Here is an 8,877-nt window from a genome sequence, read left to right on the forward strand (position 1 = left end):
ATATGTGCCCAGGTGCTGCAAGACAATTTAGAAATTTGTGCAAGAATCATGTTTTGTTGAAAAGAACAGTGCACGAGCTCTACACTGGACACTGAGCAGTGCTTGTTTAACACTGGGAAATATTACATAAATCTTACCTGTTTCATTCACATATCACTGATGCATATGAATCACATTAAGTTTATTAATATGTTTATATTAAAACTATGTAATCCAAATACATGGAAAATTAGCATTTAATTGAATTACATAAAGTTTATTTTTAGACCGAATTATTTTTTTGAGTGTGTATTAAGCTTATTTTTAAAGGTGTAAACCGTTTTAATAGCCAATAATATGGGGAATATACTGAATTTTGCATGATGGAATGAATTATTATATAAGTATAACCCGTCATTTAAAATATAGAAATGTTTGTCATCAAATTAATGGCAAAACAAAAACCATGTTAAAATCTACATCAGTTCAGCCTGAAATGTGTATATATTTTTCTGTATAGAGAATGACCATAAAGTATGTAATATCAGTATAATATGTTGCATTCAAAAATGTATCTACAAAATAAACAATTTAAGCCATTATTCTAATTGATGATAAGCCAAATAGTGATTGAAGATTAAATCAGGTGAGACAAGTTCTTTACTTAAAATCAATGTTTTATTAAATTGACTCAAACATTCCTTTAGTGGAATCTAGAGAGTTCTAAAACAAGTATAAATAAAAAAAGAAGAAAAAAAAACACGGATAACAATAACCAAGGAAATTATAGCTGCTGCAAAGCAATGGGAATGGACAAAAAGAACAAGGTCAATTAGATATATGTACACAAGCAAATAACAATCAGTTAGATTAATCAGTACACATTTTACAAACAGTTGCAATTTACCAGAATATGCTCCGTTTAGGTCTTATGTGCTAGGATGGATGTTAAGGACAAAAACAATGACCAATTAAAATGTAACTGAAAGGAATGGATGGAGCAACAGAATGGTGCAACATGAAAATTAATGGATGATTACAATTAGAATTTCTATTTTCTATTTCTATTTCTGGGCAGTAAATGTATTTTCCTGCCACTCCCCTCAAAGGCAATTGCTTTGTGTGAAGCGGTGCCAGCAGCACTTGTGCAGAGTTCTGAAACAAAGTACAGTCTTTATGTTTTGCATTTGAACAGGTTATTAGCATCATAGTACGATGACAAATTTGGGTTGTGTTTGTGATAACGATACTAAACTAAATCTGATAGGGTTTCTGCTGGTATCATCAAATCTAATGTAATGCTTTTTATAATGCATTTAATTTTTTTACTGCCACGCACGACCCATACATAAATATTTAACATAAATATATAATAAAAAGGTGATTCTTAACTTATAGGTACTTTTTTTGTTCTTTGGTCATTTTTTTTTTTTTTGACAAATTCCTCTTCCTTTGTTAAGCTTATTAAAACCACCTTAAAAATTGTTTTACTACTTTACTATTATGATTTTTCCATACTTTTCAACCTCCTTTTAGGTTTCCTTGTTGCACACCCAGACTTTTAAACTTCAACAATGAAAATATAGTTTATAAATATTACTTATCTGGTAAATATTAATGTACCTGAATTAAGCACTAATAAAATAATTAAAAAAAATATTATAGTATTTAATTCGAGACCTCTGTCAGAATTACTTTTTATACAAAATATAGCTGTCGCACAGTTTGTGTCATTTCCACCACAACACTGTGTGTTTCTATGTTGAGTGACATCAGAGCACATGTTGGACACGGAGAAATTAAAATTTTCATCAACAACAAATTAAGAAACATCAAAGTAAATATTGCTTGATCAGTTAATATATTTATTATCAGTGAAGCTATCTTCCATTTTTCCACAAATAATCTACAGAAATGTAATTTCCACTACACTGTCCTTTGTGGTGCAAATGACATTCATGGTTACAAAGTACAATTAATATGGATTAGATCGACAGTAGATTTGCAGGACTGCAAATGTTTCAATCCAGTCATGTTCCAGCATTGGTATGAAGCTTCCCTACAATTACGTTAATTTCATGTCATTTCCACCAACACACACATTTTTTTTTATATTTCAAAAGGTCTCATCACTCATTAAACATTCATCCACAATTTATGAGATCATGCTCTACTTAATCTAAAAATTCAATATTCATTATCTAATAAGATCTTACCCAAACCAATGTTTAGTTTCAGAGTGTGACAGGTGTACAGTTCATGATTTGGACCTTAGGACAGTTAATTTGTCTCGTTGACAACTGTATAAATATTTTACAATCTGAAAAAAAAATGGTAAAACTAGTTACAAAAATGATTTTAAGACTATTCCTGAGTGACATAAGTTATTCTATTTTTAAACAACAGCTGTATATTGTGATGTGGTGGAAATTACAGTTGTTCATTGCAAAAAAAAAATAGTAAAATATAAACAATTTCTCTTGTAATCTAAGTTTCAGACCTTAAAACTTGACAAACTATTTGGGTCTGTGTAATGTGACTTTCGCAAATATTTATTTTCCTCAGCTTAGTTGAAGAAACGTGCATAAATATATAACTGGTCAAAGGTTTTTAATGTTTAAAAACAATTCTGTTCTGCTCACCAAGGCTAAAAAATAAATAAATTCTATGCTAGTATCTGTTAAAATGTAGTTCATTGTTGTGATAAAATCTGAATATTCAGCATCATTACTCCAGTCTTCAGTGTTACATGATCCTACAGAAATCATTCTAATATACTGATTTGCTGCTCTGTTATGATTATTGGTGCTCAAACATTATCCATGGTTCTTCTTATTAATATTGAACACATTTTTTTCCCTTTAATTTTCAATTTTTGTGGAAATCATGATACGTTTTTTTTATTTGATGAATAGAAAGTAAAAAAATAACAGCATTCATTTGAAATGAAATATTTTTTAACATAAAAAATGTCTTTTCACTTTTGATCAAGTAAATTTTTCCTTGGGAAATATTATATATTACTTTCTTTCTATTCTATCAAATAATCCTGAAAAATGTATCATGATTTCAACAAAATTGTGAAGCATAAACATATGTGTGTATATATATTGATCATTAGAAATGTTGCAAATCAGCATTTTAGTGTGACTTTACTAAGGACTGGCATAATGAAGCTATAATTCAAATTGAATCACATAATACAATCACATATAATATAAGTTATATTTTAAAATGCATTCACATAAAAAGTATCATAAATTTAAATGATATATTATATTATATTATATTATATACTATACTATATATATTACATATTATATAATATAGACTATTCAAAAACATTAAACAATCTTAATGATCCCAAACTTTGACCGGTTATATGTTTTAAATTAAGTGCCATTGATTTTGACAATGCAATGATGATAGTCTTGGATATGTGAGAAAATCTATATAATTTAAACTGCATCCCTTCTAACCTTACTTAAATCAGCATATTCGTGATATCTTCCCCTTAAAATGTTTTCTGCTGATTCATTCAAGAATCAATCAAGTGTCTGTCTTTATGAATGTATCAATGATTCATCGACTCAAAAATTATTTAACTAAAAAAAAAAAAAATGCTGATTTATTCTGTAACAAAACACTAATTATTACTTGTTTATTGAATGACAAATCTGCAATCGTGGTAATGTTCTGAAAACAGCACTCTCTTTTGGTCCGCTCACGTTGCTTAACTAGGCTACATCGTATGTAATTTTCTTGACTTTCATACTTTTAATGCCCTGCGGAAACCCTGTCTGATCATCAACCCTACACTAAAATGGAAACATACCTGGAGTTGACTCAGGCCTCTCTGCTGAGGTCTCCTTCACTAGGAACATCAGTTCCGCTGGAAGAGCCACAGGTGTCTTCCCCTTTAGGCCTGGAGAGGCTAGAGCTACAAAAATGTAAATAGACCAATTATTATATTTATGCAACCAAAATTAACTCAACATTTGATTACATGATCTAGATTACAGTGTTTTTACCATCAGCTGGTGATGCCTTCAATCCAGCACTTGTATCAGGAGTTGGTTTGGATAGTGCAGCAGATGGAACTATAACATACAAAACCATCAGTCATTTCAGAGCATACAATATATGCTAGTAATAGTATAGTGCTGGTGTTAGTAGGAACTAAAACAGCCATATGTTTCCTTCTCCTGCCTGTCATAGATTTAAAATGCTTACATTTACACACTGTGTACCTTGAGACCATCTTACAGTTTTTTTTTCAGTCGCTAACAAGCGTTTGTCCAAACAGTTGTCACATTTTCAAAACTCTAAACACAATTAGCACAGCATCGGCCTTTTGTGGCCATACCATTCACACATTTCATGTCGTTTTCACCCAACATGGAGTCAGTGAACACATTTCCACAATGCTTACATTTTCTTAACAGTCAAGCTATACCTACCAACAAAATTATGGATTGTTTTTGTAGTATTTACGAATGTTAACACAACATCCCACAATAGCAAAAACAATGTTTCAAACCTTAGATACAGTATAAAAACCTGTATCCTGTAAAAAAGTATGAATTACAGTTTTTCAATCGCTAACAAGCGCTTACCCTTACTTCAGATACTTTTTCTTAACTCTTAACACAGACTCACATCTACAAAACATAATTGGCCAAAGGGATAATTTTCGCCTCAAAAATACATGCATCTCTCACTGCATCTGCTCCTCTCACTGCATCTGCTCCTCTCACTGCATCTCTCACTGCATCTCTCACTGCATCTCTCACTGCATCTGCTCCTCTCACTGCATCTCTCACTGCATCTGCTCCTCTCACTGCATCTGCTCCTCTCACTGCATCTGCTCCTCTCACTGCATCTGCTCCTCTCACTGCTTCTCTCACTGCATCTGCTCCTCTCACTGCATCTCTCACTGCATCTGCTCATCTCACTGCATCTCTCACTGCATCTCTCACTGGAATCAGCTGTGGCTGGCCCAATTTACCCAACATAAATCAGCTGTGTGTCAATTATTCAATTGTTTGTTTATTATCAGCTGAGATATATTTTTGATATTGATATTGTTTTTGAACCGATATCATTTCAGAAGCAGAGGTTTTTATACTGTATCTAAGGTTTGGAATATTGTTGGATGTTGCTATTGTGGGATGTTGTGTGTTAACATTAGTAAATACTACAAAAACAATCCATAATTTTGTTGGTAGGTATAGCTTGTCTGTTAAGAAAATGTAAGCATTGTGGAAATGTGTTCACTGACTCCATATTGGGTGAAAACGACATGAAATGTGTGAATGGTATGGCCACAAAAGACCGATGCTGTGTTTAGAGTTTTGAAAATGTGACAACTGTTTGGACAAACGCTTGTTAGCAACTGAAAAAAAACTGTATAATTGAATGACAGTGGTGATAAGTTTCTGGATGTACTATACATTCAATATATGATTACCACATAAGATATGTCTCAACTCACAAACAAATGAATCATGTTCATTCATGTATTTCATTCACTTTCTATTGCATTGAATTATCATCATTTCCTGAAATGTGGCATGTGAAATGATCATGCTTAACATACTAAACATACAGTACTTTGTATTTCTTTTATATGTTTGTTATATGTGATTTACAATATTTGATGTACTATAAACTATAAAGCAAAACAAGTCAAATTGTTTTATTTAGCACCGCAAGTGGAATTTATTTGATTTCAATTCTGTTTCCTGACATTCCAATTCCAAATCCAATTCCATTCCAGGAAGTGAACTGGAATTTACCATTCATTCTCAATTCAATTCATGAATGGCCCCAATCCTGTTTGGAAACATGTGGCCTAACCCTGAAGATCGCAGAGATTGGATACATTAATTCGTTTTAGCTATATAAGTAAAACTTAATTAAATCCCACAGACATACCAAACCAATGTACTACCCTAAACACTACTCACTAGTCTGAGCAGGAGGAGCAATCTGACTCAGTGAACAAGCATGCATTCAAGTGTTAATACCCAATGAAACATGAATGCAGAACAAAAATGCATACTTACCCTCATTGTAGTTGGTATCAATTCATCATGGCACGAATTCATAGTCCTTAGGACAGTTGGAATGATGCACATTCTCCCTGGAAAGAACAGCACTTCTTTCTGCATCTTGATCTACCATGAAAGAAAAACAGAATTTTAGGTTTATTTGTCAAAACCAATCAAACTCTTTGCACTGTTATGTTATAACATATATGCCCTTTACGTTGCGCAAGGCATATATATATGCACACACATACGGTCTGAGATAAAGTTATCAAATCAACTGTAAACATCTATTAATATTATTCCCTGTCATGCACAAGACTAGTTTTCTTTTTCAGAATATTCCTTTTATTATTAGTAGTGTATATAAAAATAATTAAGGAATATTCTGTCTTGTGCATGACAGGGAATACTATTTAGATATTTTTACAGATGGTTTGGTAGCTTCATCTCAAAAGGTTATGTTGTTTAAAACTGAAAAAAGTTGCTGAAAAAAGCAGTAACTGGCTCTGGATCAAGCGTAAAGACCCCATTTGGGCAGCAAGGTAGAGACAGATGGTATGCGGTCAGGCTTAGGCCCGGTTCAGGGAGAAGGACGCCTCTGCCATGCAGAGCCCATCAGGGAGATAGAGGGTATGGCATGGAGGGGGGTGTACCTGGGACGCTGGGTACACCGTTGAGCCTTTTGGAGACGTTGTGGGCTTCAATCAATGAAACGTCGATGAAGCAGGGTGCCCACCTGATGACCCCAATGACATACCTTACCCTGTTTTAACCACTCAATATCGACAGCTATTATCAAGAGTTTCCTACTAAAGGGATTGAAACATCTAGTCCTATTAGCTTTACTGATCATCTGGAAGAAAACCCAGTGACTGTTGTGAAAGTGCAGCTGGCGACAAGGGAAAGACCGTGTGACAGCATGGAGAGACAGCTGACAGGAGGAAATAGACCCCAACGGGGCTGTTATGGGCTAGCTACCCATAGCAGCAGGCTCCGTCACCCTAGTAGGGTACAAGAGCCACCTTATCTGGCTATGAAAAGTTCAAAAAGAAGAATACCCCTAGAGTCTGCGAGAGCAGGGGCGCAAGAAGACTCACAGACTGATTTCCCGGTAATGACCCTTGGAATGGTCATGACATCGAAAGAAGGAAGTAGTAAGACTCTTGAGAAATTAGCAGCCGGACATGTTCTTCAGACCTGCGTGTGTGGATGGGCGAAAGTAACATCAACCCATGGTCTTAAGGTACATCAAGGACGGAAGAAATGCCTGAAAACCACCAACCCAGGGCCCCGCATCGACCAGATTCTGTCAAGAAGAAGGTTAAGTCAGTCGGATGAAACTCAGCGGCAGGAAGAAACCCACAGTCCGCAGGGAATCAGTACCCCAGGGAATGAGGAGGAAGCTTCAGGCAGAACCACCAGTCCAAGACAACAATCAGCCCACCGCAAAAAAGAAAACATGCAAGGACGTAAGCCATTGGTGAAATGGCCGAAGTCTAACAGCAAAGAGTGGGAAACCATCAACACAGACTTAAGCCTTATCCTGAGTAACTTCATAGGATCAGCCAAGAAGAAATTGGAGAAGATGGGCGACTTTATCTACAGATATGGAGAGGAAAAATGTGGAGTGAAGGAGCAGGTAAGAAAGAAAGACATGCTTCCCACCCCCAAGTCACGTCGACTGCAAGAAATCCATCAACTTGTGAAAGAAAGGCGACGGCTAAAAAAGTTGTGGAGAAAGGCGACAGTAGAAGAAAGGGAAGGCATCAACTTCCTTCAAGAGGACTTAAAACACAGGCTCTCAAAACTCCGCCGAGCAGAAAGCTTACGGATGCGTCGGAAGAAGAAAGAAAAAGCTAGAACTGATTTCTATAAAGACCCTTTTAAGTTTGTGAAAGGCATTTTCACAAAGGAGAAGAGTGGATCCCTGAAAACATCAAAAGACCAGGTTGAAGAGCATCTGAGAACCATCTATACTGATGAGAAAAAAGATGAACCGATTGTTGTCCCCACTGACATCCCTCCAATATCACCACCACAACATCAGTTTGATATCAGCCCTCCCAAGCTGAGGGAGGTGAGGCAGGTGGTAAAAAAGGCAAAATCGGCATCTGCACCAGGCCCAAATGGTGTACCATATAGTGTTTACAAGAACGCTCCAGATGTTTTAAAAATCCTGTGGAAAAACATGAAAGTGGCATGGGACAAGCAAATCATCCCGAAAGCCTGGCGTAGAGCGGGAGGGGTGTTCATCCCAAAAGAAAAAAACTCAACCACCATTGAACAGTTCCGCCAGATAAACCTTCTGAACATTGAAGGCAAGATCTTTTTCAGTGTGTTGGCACAACGATTGACACAGTATTTAAAACAAAACCACTTCATTGATACGTCAATCCAAAAGGCTGGTATCGCAGGCTTCTCTGGATGCCTTGAACATAACAGCATCATATGGCATCAAATCCAGAGTGCAAAGAGAGAAGGGAAAGATCTTCACGTCTTGTTCCTCGATCTGGCCATGCCTACGGTTCAATCCCTCATTCATTTCTGTGGGCTGCCTTTGATTTCTTCCAGGTGCCAACTACAATCACAAATCTAGTAAAGCATTACTTTCAGGATCTACAGTTTTGCCTTACAACATCAGGCTTCACCACAAGTTGGCAACCGCTGGAGGTAGGTATCATGGCGGGGTGTACCATCTCCCCATTGGCTTTCACGATGGCAATGGAGGTAATTATCAGAGCCTCAAAATGGGTTGTGGGAGGAGAACGATTACAGGGTAATCAGAGGTTACCACCAATTCGAGCCTATATGGACGATCTAACAACACTCACAACAACTGTCCCCT

This window comes from Garra rufa, chromosome 1 (assembly GCF_049309525.1).
Source record: "Garra rufa chromosome 1, GarRuf1.0, whole genome shotgun sequence".
NCBI classification, from domain to species: Eukaryota; Metazoa; Chordata; class Actinopteri; order Cypriniformes; family Cyprinidae; genus Garra; species Garra rufa.